Raw genomic sequence first — 12,753 nt, 5'->3', positions numbered from 1 at the left:
AGTGAGATTAAATGAGGATGCAAGAGCAAGCATTGTGTAGTTTATTCCATCCCTCTGCATGTTTGTTAAGCCTCCCCTTACCAAACACAATATTATAAAACTAGGACAATGCTGACTTGCCAACATTCATATGTACATCAATCAGTCAATCATCTGCTGAAATGGAGTGATTCGGTGCAGCTTGCATTCCAGATTTCATCTTGTTACATGCTTACATGTCAGATCCTTTTTGGTGTGATGTAAACTGATGCTAGGCGTTGAACATGCACGTCATGTCAAAGCTTCCTAAAAAGGCTTGGGCTTTTAAAAGCTTACTTGACATATTCCCCATGGGTATAGATGTGCTGTTTTTTTTCCATAGTATGGTTTTCCTCAGAACTATCTTGCATCATTGCAGTAAGTTTGCAATGCTTCATTGAATAATCATTGAGGCTAAAAATTAATCATCAGATTCATGATCGATCATGAAGACTGATGGGATCTGGAACTGTGAGAATTTCAGGGGGTTATATGGGGTTCTATGAATTATCATTTTTTTTAAATGAAAAACCCCAGACCTATCTAGAAAATTGCTTCTAGTTTTGATATTTAATGGCGCAGTGCACATCATAAGCCCTGCAATCTATTTAATAGGCAAAATGTTGTTCCTGGAAGTCATTCTGGGAAGGCTTAAGGGGTTGAAGCTTGGGGAAATAGCCTTTGGAGCTGCCTACAGTCGTTTTGCCACACTTTGTTTCAATTTTAGACTCATGGCAACCCTAAGGTGAACATATAAAGGCATTTTTAAGCAAGGTTTGTCCAGAGGGAGGTTGAATTTGATTTCCTCTGAGACCAAGAGAGTGTGACTTGTCCAAGGTCCTCCAGGCATTTGAATCCAAGAGCTACCACAGATAATCAGATCAAAGATTATGCAGTCCACCGATCTTCATATGCAATGACCAGTAAGATACACCAATGAGGATGCCATAAACAGGCCATAGTGCAAAATACCTCCTTCATCTATGTAAAGAAAGTTCACAATTGTTTTATTCTCAACAAGAAAGAGCATCTTGATATATTGAAATATCTTTTTTCTTTAAAGTAAACTGTCATAGCATTTTCCCTTCAACAACATAGAAAACATCCACTTTTTGCCTTCATTTTTTTAATTTTTTTAATGAGTTCTGAGCAAAGCCCTTGGTTTTAACACAAACTCCCAATATTTTGTGTAAAATATTATTTTGTACAAAAATATTTTAAACAAAAACAGATTTTGCAGAAAAAAATCCAACAAATCACAAACTCATTTTTAAAGGCTGTTTAAATGAAAATGTCTCCGCTTACTGGTGAAAAGTTAGCAGAGAAGAGTGTAGCTAAGCCTCCTTTAGAAGGCACAGCACAGTCTGGGAACATCCACCAAGAAGATTTCTCCATGTTCCCATCTGTATCCATGGAAGTTATGGGGCCAAGAAAAAGTCCTTCCCTGGGAATCTAAAAGGCCAGACAAACTCATAGAGGAGGATTATCTTTCAGATAGTCTGGAGCTAAGCCATATGGGGCTATGTAAGTCATAACCAGCTCTTTGAACTGGATTTACAGAACAAACTATGATCAATAATGGTGGTTGACTGATACATATCTGTATTTTTTCCGAATATACATAAATGTATCTAACCCACATTTGAAGCTGCCCAGCCTGATAAGCATCATTAGGTTACAGAGGAAGTTAGAGGAAGTAAGCTGATTTTGAGCAAATTCCTTGTCTTCCCAGATATTCTCCCTGGTGGTTATACAGCAATAGCCATATATTTCTAAATGGTGCAAAATAATTAATCCTACAGTGGAAAAAGAACATTGATTCTAATTAGTATGACTAATTAGATTTCTTGAATGTGCTAGTTCTGAAACATGGAAGAAAATTCCAGTAACCCCCCTGCCAGAACAAACTTTATTGTCCTTTAGATTGACCATATTGGCCAGATGTATGTCCGATGTAAGTTGTAGTCCAACATATTTGGGAATGGAGTGAATTGTTATACTGGATTATGTTCATGCTAATGGGATCAGGATTAGCTAGCAGTACATTCTATTGAAATCTATTTGAGGTTCACATTTGAGTAAAAGTTATGTGTTATATCATATTTGAGGTAGAAAGTGCAGAATAGCCAAGATTAAAAAACTACTTTCTTGTAATTTCCTTCCCATAGTTTATGGGTGGAGAAAAAAACCCAAAAAAACTAGGGGCCACAGTGAATTCTTCTTCCTAGTGGTAGTGGAGGGAAGGAGGAGACAGATCATAGCAGGAAGAATAAGCTAGTCTGTATTCTTAGATGGACTGCTCCATTATTTTCCTTCCCCTGAAAATGAACGCCACCCACATCTTGACAAATGTAGAAGGAAAAGTTTTGAAGTGGTGCAAAGGGAAAGACAACAGCCCATGATGAGCTTTCAAAAAATAACAATATAGATATGGGACACCTACACTTACATAAGTTACCAACAGCTTTCTAACTATATTATACTTACTATGAAACAATTAAACTCTAAATCCAATTGCTATCCCCAATTAGAGTACACTCATTGACATAATTATGGAATGGTACATCAATAACTATGTAAGTCACACTGATCCAATATGCCTGCTAGCACTCTAAATGAGATTTTCCATCAGATCTATGCTTTATTGCAAAAACAAAACAAAAAAAACAAAAAAAAAACAGGAGGAGAATAATATAGCAGGCAGCAATCTGGAATGTTGTTACAGTCTTCTAGGTGTTTTCTAAGATAACCCCCCCCCCCCCCTGAAAAAAAAACCTTCAGTATTTTCCAAAGGTCCGGAATACCAGTCTGTGCTTGGTATCCTCTTGTATATGTGCTTCATTGCACATTAAGATCACACTTAGAAATTGGCTTCCCATTCTCTGCAGCAGGTGAAAATATAAATGTTGAATGTGTCTAGTGTTATTTGTGCACTAATATCAAAATTACAGTTATGTGCAGTACCTGTCACTTCACAGTCAGAAATCAAATTATATTCCCACACTGGTATTGGCACAGTGACATTGGTGAGTGTTGCTGCTTTGCCTTCTCTGACTGCCCCCCCCCCCACACACACACTATTATCGCTAATGAAAAGGAGTTGTGTGGTTGCCTCTAATAGCAAGATTTTGCTCTCTTCTCAAAAGTACAACAAGCATTTTGTGTGGATTTTAAAATATAATGCCAACACACTTCTTGTACTAAAACAGAAATGTGTAATTGTTCATTGAAGAATCAGTACTAAAAGGTCATCAAATATTACAAGTTGATTTGTTAAGTGGGGTTGAGCTTTGACACCATGCTTCATGGATTGCAAAAGAAGCACCAGCCATTTGTTGATGGGAAAGGGAGAGAGGTAAAGAGACAGAGAGACAGAGAAGAGTTGGGAGGGAGGGTGGTTGTGATTCCCATTTTAGTGAGGTGGTGAATCTCTGCAATGTAGTCCAAACTTGACAGGAACTATCTAAGGTCCCACAGCTTTTTGTGAAACAAGATTCAGAACATTGAGTTTAGACTCAAACTGGAGTGGATTCACCTTTTTACTGACCTAGGCATCTTCAGTAGGACTGTGCCCAAACACTCTCAAACATTCATATATGAGAGGTGGGGAAAAGCAACTCGTCATCATGCATTCCATGAAATTTCACGTGTGTGCTCCCTTGCCTGTCTAGTGATAATGGATACTTTTAATTTGTACAGTCTGAGTAGGTGGACAGATTCTTGGAGAGATCCGCTGAAGTTGTGTTAGAACCTGATCTTCTTGGCTTGTTAAAAAAATTAGGAGGGGGGAGACTTACTGAATAGATAGAAGGAGTTGTTACTAACACCCTCATTTCCATTGATAATTGATCATTTAAGGCAACGTTCCATACCTCCCCATATCATGCTTCCAGTGTGAGATTGGTTACTATCTTCCAATTGGGACCTGTTTCAGTTTTTACCAGAGGTGTAAAAACAAATTAATCAGATACCCCATTAGATCAGGGCCTTCCTGAGTTTAATGGGGTATTGGGCCTTTGGGGACTCACTGCCAGAACTACCTGGTGGTGAGTCCCCATAGCCACATAGCCTCTTTGTGGGGCTGCCATCCTGCCAAAGGAGCAGGATGGCAGCCCCTCCCGCTCCCAAAACAGGCTTGCCAGGTACAAAGGGCCTTTTGGGAGAGCTGTGGAGTTACTTCAGAATGATGCTGGGTGGGAGGGATCTTCATTATGATAGCCATTAAAAATGACAGAGAAACAAGCCTTGCCATTTTCCCCATTGGCACTAATGGAATGAATCTTAACAAAACAATTATGTAGCTTCAGAGATTCAGATTATGATAGGAAATGGATCGGAAATGGATTGGAACTTTACTAATCAAAGTGAGGGTCAACCAAATCTCAAAAACAAATTATTAATCAGATTTTAGCCATCTCGAACACCCCTATTCAGTACTACAAACATGGTTGGGTACACAAGGATGTGGAGGCAGGATTTTGAAAAGTTTTTCTAGACCTATGGATAAATGACTGGATTTGACAGTTGACAGATTTTTAATATGAAATAAAATGTAGCAATATTGCTGCTTTATGGACATATACACATTTGGAATTGTTTGGCCAGTTCTTTAGAGATGTAATGGTGACAGAGAAGAATCACCTCCCCCCCCCACCCCCAAACCGACTCACATTGCTACTGTAGTCAATTTCTGTAGCATGTTACCAGTCATCCTTGGTCAGAAACCTCTGCCAATGTAACTGTAGTTAGGGTTCTGCATTGACTCCCATTTGGGGGGTTTTCAAGGGAGATTGTGTCCCACCATCTGGACTGTTTCTCAATTCCAGAGGTCAACTAAGAATTCAAGACACTCGCCTGCTGAAGCAGCAAGAAACTTTTCAAGCTTTTAAGAATATATAAAGGTTGAAAATAGCAAGAAAAAGGAAATTTACAGGCAAGGGGAAGGAAGATTGGACCGAGATAGGCGGAAAAAGAAATGGAGCGAGAGGAAGAAGAATGGAAGTCAACATTTACCCCCACATTTACCCCTACTTCCTCTCTTTGTTTCCCCTCCTTCCCCCCCCATCCTTCCCTCTTTCCTATCCTTTATCTTTCCTTTTCTTCTTTTTTACCTGCTTTCCCCCTTCCCCTTTGTTCTTTGGAACTTCTACCTATTTTATTGTAAAAAAAATTGCTCAATAAAAATTTAAAAAGAAGGAGGAAAAAAGAAAACCCACAAACCTCTTAGGAAGGACCATCTTAATTGTCCATATATCCATGCAGAGATTCTGAGTCTTAGGAAGTCTAAAGCTCACCAAGTAGTGATCTCTCCATTGAAATGGAACTATAGACTGCTTCTCCAATCACAAAATACTATTACCTGACCCAGCCTAGAAACAAGATCCATATAGGGAAAAAGTTGGACATATATATTATCCTTTTCTTCAATCAGGCTACATAGAACCTGGCTGAGGAGCAATACCCAGAAGATGAGATATTACATTGGCACTCAAGGACCTTGGAATGCAATATGCTCAGGCTCAGATTTGTAAAAAATTTTATTTCTTCTTTTTTTAACAAAGAGATCAATACACAGAAATCATAATTTTGCTACTTTAAAAAATCTTCCTGAGCTATTTTAAGCTCAGGAGTGGTCTTTGTTTAAATAGGGAACAAACCATATGCACTGAATGTACTCATCTGAGACTTTTCTCTTTGAATATGCATAGAAAGTTTGTACACTGAAACATATTTTAAGTAAATTAAATGTTTTCCATCGTATTATGCCTTTGTCAGTTATTTTTCTTCAAATGTTGTAATCATCATAATCCCTTCATCTTTTTCACAGTTTGGGGACACAAACTTAAAACTGTAAAAAACATACATAACTAAAAAATTTCAACATCCAACAGTTAAAAAGTCTAATTAAATTATCACACAATTGAGACCTGTCAAAAACATAAACTATTAAAAATAAAGCAGTAAGTTGAAAATACACATTTTAAAAATATTTTTGATTGTGAATGCTGGTGGATAATTGCTCCAATCTATCAATTCAACTGAAAAGGGGAGGTCGGGTCTGCTGAAAACAGATTTCAGAAAGTCTGAACTTCTCAAGCACCCCTGTTTGACTTTGGGGGAAAAAATAGTGTTAAATAGGAATGTACACATACGAATGTACCCCATACTCCTCCACACTTTTGCTTCTGAAAAAGGCATAATTTTAAAAAAAGATATGTCTGCCGTTTCTTTTTACTGAATAAAATCTCCACTGGTATGCAAGTTAACTTTCCTTCCTTTCCCTGCTTTTGATTTGTTGCAAGTACACAGAGAGAAGAATGGTGTTTGAGAGTGTGGAAAGTTCACCTGGTAAATAGGATGTCTGGAAATCCCTCTCCCTTCACCTTCATCTAAAATGCTTCCGAAATAATGCCTTTGCTGAGTGCCTGGCTTCAGACAGTTATGAACACCTAATTCTATTTCAGAGCATGACACAGCATGCATGAGCTAACATGATGTTCCATATTGTACCACTGGAGCATGACATTGTCCCATAAGATAATCACATTTATCTGCTTTGGTAAACACAAACTCCAATATCCATTTTCGGTTTGTCTACAGGCATGAGGTGCAGCTGTATAGTCAAGTTGCTTTTGTAAAAAGAAAATAAACTGTTATGCTTGTTCAGGGCACTGCATCTTGTTTCTTTATGCTTCTATAATGCAGTAATAATGTGGCAATCTTTATGCCGAGGCTGCCACCCATGGAGAGCCTTAATTTCCTTCAATAGAAATACGAGGTGTGTGGCTAATATTGGAAGGAAAGTACAAAATGTTCAGCTGCAAAGCGTAACTTCATACAGTGGCTGAGCACCTTAAAAGCCAGGTTTTCCTAACCTTATTTTCTCCACTTCAATATATAAATCCTAAATTCATATGTATCCTTAAATTAATATCATAGGTAAAACAAATTCAGAGCCATGGGAGTTCAGACTATAAACAGTCATAATGTAGAAAGTTTCCTCTCATGCATTTTTTGACATCTTTTAAAGACTTTTTTTCAAAACACAGATGTCTCCTTTCTGTTGCAAAACAGAAATTTCTGCATGAAAGTGTTAAACTCTAAGAGATTGTTCATTGATTTCTGTCTAATGCTCTTCGGCTTTTCATTATGTTTCCAGATCCAAGGCCATGAGACGCTTGCATTTATTGTAAAATGGCAAGACTGATTGATTTATTAATTAAAAGGTTCTTTAAGATTGGCTACATGCCATAGATTAACTTTTTGCTTTTCACACACTTTTAGAGATTTTGTATTATGCTGATATTAACATGCAAAAGAAATCATATATAATAATTGAAAGAATAATTGAAAGAAGTGTTGGGAGAGCACAAGAAAAAGTGCAACCAAAAGAAGTTTACTTATCAGCTTTCCCCCAGACTGCCACCCACAAATTATTTTGGACCATCTTCAACTATTTGTCACTATTGGCCACATTAGCTAGATTTTATGAGAATTCCAGTTGGACACACAATTTTGATACATGCAATTCTGCTTTGTCATATTTCTGCATTTACTGTAGATTTATATTATGGTTTGCATCCATTTTGTCTTTCAACAAAAAGCAAGTCTTTTTTCATTTGCTGAACCAGAGTAGTATAATTTTGCAAAAGCATTAGCTGGAGGAAATGCTTATGGGAGAGTGTCAATCTTACAAAGAAAACCTCCATTAGAAGAGCATGGGGAGAAGTAATGTACCACTGGAATAAGTAAAAATAATTTCTATCATCCCCTGGAAGGATAATTCTTTTAAGGAATCATGCCACTTGTTGAAATCTCAGTTAAAGAAAACTAAGCATAACTACGCATTTTCAGACTTGTAATGTTTTCTTTTATATGGTTGTGAGGCACTGAATCTTTGCCATTTACTATGTTGTTAGACCACTTTGAGTCCCCCTAGAGGCGAGAAAAGCAGTACAGAAATAAATAAATAGATAACGTTACACTATGAGTGTGATTTGTTGTTGTTTCAGATGGGGAAAACATAGACAGGTTAAGTATTCCTTAACTGGAATTCTAATTCATAAATATTCCAAAATCAAAAACTGTCCACATTGATGACTGAGAAAGTAACACCTTTGTTTTCTGATGATTCAGTGCACACAAACTTTGTTTTGTATAAAAAAAAATCATGCAAGATATTGTATAAAACTACTATTAAGCTACATGTATAGGGTGTATCTGAATTTTGCGTTTAGACTTGGGTCTGATTTCCAAGATATCTCACTATAAACATATAAGCAAATATATGTATTCCAAAATAACAAAAAAAAAACCCTGAAATCTGTAACACTTCTGGACCCTAACATTTCAGATAAGAGGACTCAAGCTATAATTACTGTATTTACTTGACTCTAATGCACCATCAAATCTAATGTGCACCTCAATTTACAAAAAAAAATTACTGTCAAATGTAATGTGCAGCAGCAAAAGTGCACTCTTTGTAATTCAGCCAAAAAAGGTGTGCATTACAATTGCTGCCTACTTAGAATTCTTTCTTTGAAACAAAGCGTTAGAACCCTAAAGCCTCCAGCAATTGAAAGGAAAACCTTGGGATGCATCTATGCTGTAGCATTGAACCAAGGCAATTCAATTGCCTTGGTTCAATGCTATGGGATCAGTTCTGATGCCTCACCAAACTACAACCCCTAGGATTGCATATCATTGTGCCATGGCAATTATGAGAGATGAAATCCCTCAAATGGGGGCTCCTGAAGCGGCTTTTCCTTTTGCTTGGGCTCAGCACTCAGATCACCATATTAAGAGAATATAATGCACAACCTACTGTAATTTTGGCTAGATCATTTATCCCAAAAAGGTGAGCATTAGATTCAAGTAAACAGAATAATGCAAGTTTCTGCCAACTGGAAGATTGCCTTCTACAATTTGACAGTTTTGACATAACTTTCATATAGTGGGGAGAGAGCCATCACTGAAGAATGAACCAATTCTCCTGTCCTGACAACTATATACAAGGGGAGGCAAGGGACAACTAGAAAGCATTTGCCCATGTTATGCTAGTTGAGGTAGTTGACCTTCCTTCAGAAGTCTGAAAAGATGATGATATTGTATATCCAGCTGATCTCTGAACAAACCTCTGAGGATGCAGGTGAAACATCAGGAGAGAATGTTACTGGAACATGGCCATGCAGCCCAAAAAACTCACAGCAACCCAGTGATATCTAATTGTCCCTCCCTTACCCCAGCCTCTACATTATCATGATGGGGGAAGAGAACAGTGAGTATCTGGGGAATGGGAGTGGGCTTTAGCAAAGACCAAAATGGAATATTGTCACCAGAATTGTATACCTCCCAAGAATGCTTTTTTCCTTACCTCCCAATTATTCTTTCCATGCCCACAGAACTATGTAATGAGATTGTGCAACACAATCTCATTAATAAATTGTGACATGGTACAACTGTGAACGTGAAACCAAATGCCCAATGGAAATATACTTTCACAATACACTCTGCCCAACACCCATCTGCATGCATGGCAAACTCTGTCTCTGAACCCTTGAACTGAGAATGAATATTCCTTATCAGGCAAAAAATCTGCCACAGATGACCTTACAACCTATTGCCAGCCAATGTGTTAGGCATGGCTTTTATGGTGTTTGAGGCCTATGGCGATAGGGCATATTTCAAATGTGTGACAACGAAACTGAAAAGAAGTTCCATACCTAAATATTTTAAACATTCTTTTAAGGGGAAAACATGATGGAGTGGATTCAGTGTTTTTCTAGGATCCCAGGAGATCCTACTCACCCATGGAAATCCATTGGCAATCCTTAGAGTAGTCAGACTCTTTCAGAAGACACAATACCATGGCAAACCTTCTCTGAATGCATCTTGCTAAGAAAGCTCTATTATAGGGTGGCCGTAAATTGGAGTTGACTTGATGACATAGATCAACAAGCAAACAAACAATACTTATTGTTCGTTAAATATTGCAGAATATGAAAGGCAGCATGTTATTATTTTTAAATCCTTATGGGTTTGATAATTCCAACAATTCAAAAAAATAAAAGAGAGAAAAAAATCTTCCCCAACTCTTTGTTTTGCTGTGTTTTTCCCTTGGGTGTTCTCTCTAATGTACTTTTAGAGCTAAGCTGAACTTTCAGCCATCAAGAAGCTCAGACCACATGCTGAGTTCATCTGCTCTCACAATAACAACTCAACAAACACCCAGTGAGGCTGGTCCCCAAGCAACACTGCAGAAGCATACACTCATACAGATCTATTGGCTTGCTGTTAAGCTCAGAGCTTTGTCTCTAATGCTGTCTGATACAGACATAAAAACCAGCCTAATTCACAGAACATCACTTTCTTTTTCTTATATATCAATAGCTTAACATTCCTTTTTAGGGGTGTGCACATCTAAACATGCTGCATTTCTGAACTGTCATTTTTGTCACCTTTATGTTGGGTCCTTCATGCCCCCTCCCCCTCAAATGTGGACATGTTTGAATATATATTTTAAATTGCACAGATTGCTATAACACACTGTTTCACCGACAATTGAAGACATGGTTTTTTCGACAAGCCTTTGACCATGTTTAGAAATCCCTTAGTGAACATACTTGAGGACCTAGCGAGTATTTCACCATGCATGTTATGAGACCGATATTGATTACAGTTGTTTTATACCTGCAACTGTTGTTGCATTTTACTGATCAGATTTTGTGATGCTTCTGTTGGTTGTTATTGCTTTTGCATTATTGTCTTTGCACTTTTTGTATTTTGTGTGTTTGCACCTTTGAGTGCTTTGTGAGCCGCCCTGAGTCCCTCTGGAAGATGGTGGCTGAGTATAATAAATAAAGATGATGATGATGATGATGATGATGATGATGATGATGATGATGATGATGATGGTGGTGGTGGTGGTGGTGGTGGTTGTTGTTAATGCCTTTTTAAACCAATGTATTGCAAAAGTCTACAAGGTGCATATATTTTATATACTTTTTAAGATATAGTTTTTTCCTCTTTCCTTTGACATGTGCACATCAGCCCATCAAAATGAAGATTCTGAAACATCCATTTCATCTGACCCGTGGACAGTCCAGGAAGTGGTGATTCAGCAAAGTCAGGAAAATGAAGATAACTGAAGCAGATTCCTTTGTACATCCCAACTCCTTTGTGAACCTTTGGGCATTATGAACTATGACTTTTTGTCGAATTTCTGAATTTCAGAGACTCATGTAGTATTTTGCAAACTCTCTACTAATTTGAAAACTTTTGTGTGCACAACTTTGAAAGAACAATGTCTCACTCTAGTGCTACAGAAGGCTGTAACACAAATTCTGCGTATTCATTATCCACCTGTACTCTAGATAGTCATCCGTTTCCTATAGAGTGAAACTAATGCAGCTCTTTTCATTTGTAATACCTATTTCTTTTTTCTCTTTTCTTATAAATAGTTAATGACCCCTCATTATTTGACAGGCTAACTTGGGCTTCTCATTCAGTGTTTCCTTGACAACTCCATAAGAAATTAACCAATTCCATTTGGGTGAAAAAAAAAGAGTTATTGATTGAAGGCAGCCCATGGAGCCTACCGATTCTTGTTCAAAGGTGATCCAGGCTTCCAGTCATCTCAAGCAGGAGAGTACACACAATAAAGGCTACAAACAATGGCTAAAAGAAAGCTTGGTCTCTGTGTGCTATTTTGTAATGAAAAGGTGTCTCAACGGGGGTTAATCTTCTGGAGGTAAACAACAAATTAGCACCAGAGGGTTATTTTTAAAGAGTTTTGTTCTGATTTTGTTTTGATAAAAGAACAGAAGATATAAATGTGATGGGATAATGGGCAATTTTAAGAACCTTTTAAGAAAGTGCAAGCTTCTTCCCCCTTCCCCCCATCCCTTCCTATTTTTCAGAAGTGGACTGCATGACTATTCTCTGATAAGTTATACACTCCAGAATATATTTTTTTTCTGGAGGAGATTATGGGGTAAGAGGACCAGAAGGCTCCTGCTTCTTCACAAGGTCATAGGAGAGCCTTCTGTGACTTTTGACAAAAGTCAATAATGGGAAAAGCCACACCCACAAGTGTTTATAGCCCACCACCAGAGGCGGTCCAACAATGAGGCGAATTAGGCAGTCGCCTGTGGCACAAAACATACAGGGGCGCAGTCGAGACTGCTTTTTTTGTTAATTTGTTGTAAAACATGATGTTTTGGTGCTTAGTTTGTAAAATCTTAATGTAATTTGATGTTTAATAGGCTTTCCCTTAATCCCTCCTTATTATCCAACATTTTTGCTTATCCAACGCTTTTATTTTTCAGTGATTGGTTGGGGGGGCACCAACATTCTGTTCGCCTACACTTAAAAAATACCTAGGGCCGGCTCTTCCCCCCACCAACATTAAGCCACCCTAAAGTCCATATTTCAACCATCTAACCACAGTTAGCCCATTCAGGTAAATTCATACACCCCCTAGAGCTATCTTCATGTCTGCATTACATAGTCCCTAAAAAAACCCTCTATTTTCTACCCCCACCTGTACTCTCCAACCAGCAGTGACTAGTATAATGATGGGCCAAAATAGCCCTTAAAGGAACTCTACTTCAAAGCTTCCCCAAATACCATTTTCTTTTAAGTACAAAGGGACAAACCTCAACTGAGAGCCTTTCAAAGTCTCAAAATAATAATTGAACCCAAATAGTTTAACCCAGCACAGAAAAGTCCAAACAG

General features: G+C 37.8%; 1 long non-coding RNA gene across 1 annotated transcript in view; it reads left to right on the top strand.

Moving 5' to 3' along the window:
* Positions 1-11,704, top strand: part of LOC134299961 (uncharacterized) — a 44,182-nt gene extending 32,478 nt beyond the window's left edge. Inside the window, exon 2 of the long non-coding RNA XR_010007214.1 lies at positions 11,068-11,704. This is a non-coding gene — a long non-coding RNA (uncharacterized LOC134299961). The remainder of the gene's footprint in view (positions 1-11,067) is intronic.
* The last annotated feature ends 1,049 nt before the right edge of the window (positions 11,705-12,753 follow it).

The sequence above is a fragment of the Anolis carolinensis genome, chromosome 1 (genome assembly GCF_035594765.1).
Source record: "Anolis carolinensis isolate JA03-04 chromosome 1, rAnoCar3.1.pri, whole genome shotgun sequence".
Classification (NCBI taxonomy): Eukaryota; Metazoa; Chordata; class Lepidosauria; order Squamata; family Dactyloidae; genus Anolis; species Anolis carolinensis.
Note: the sequence above shows the minus strand (reverse complement) of the source record. Positions and strands in the feature narration are given on the sequence as shown.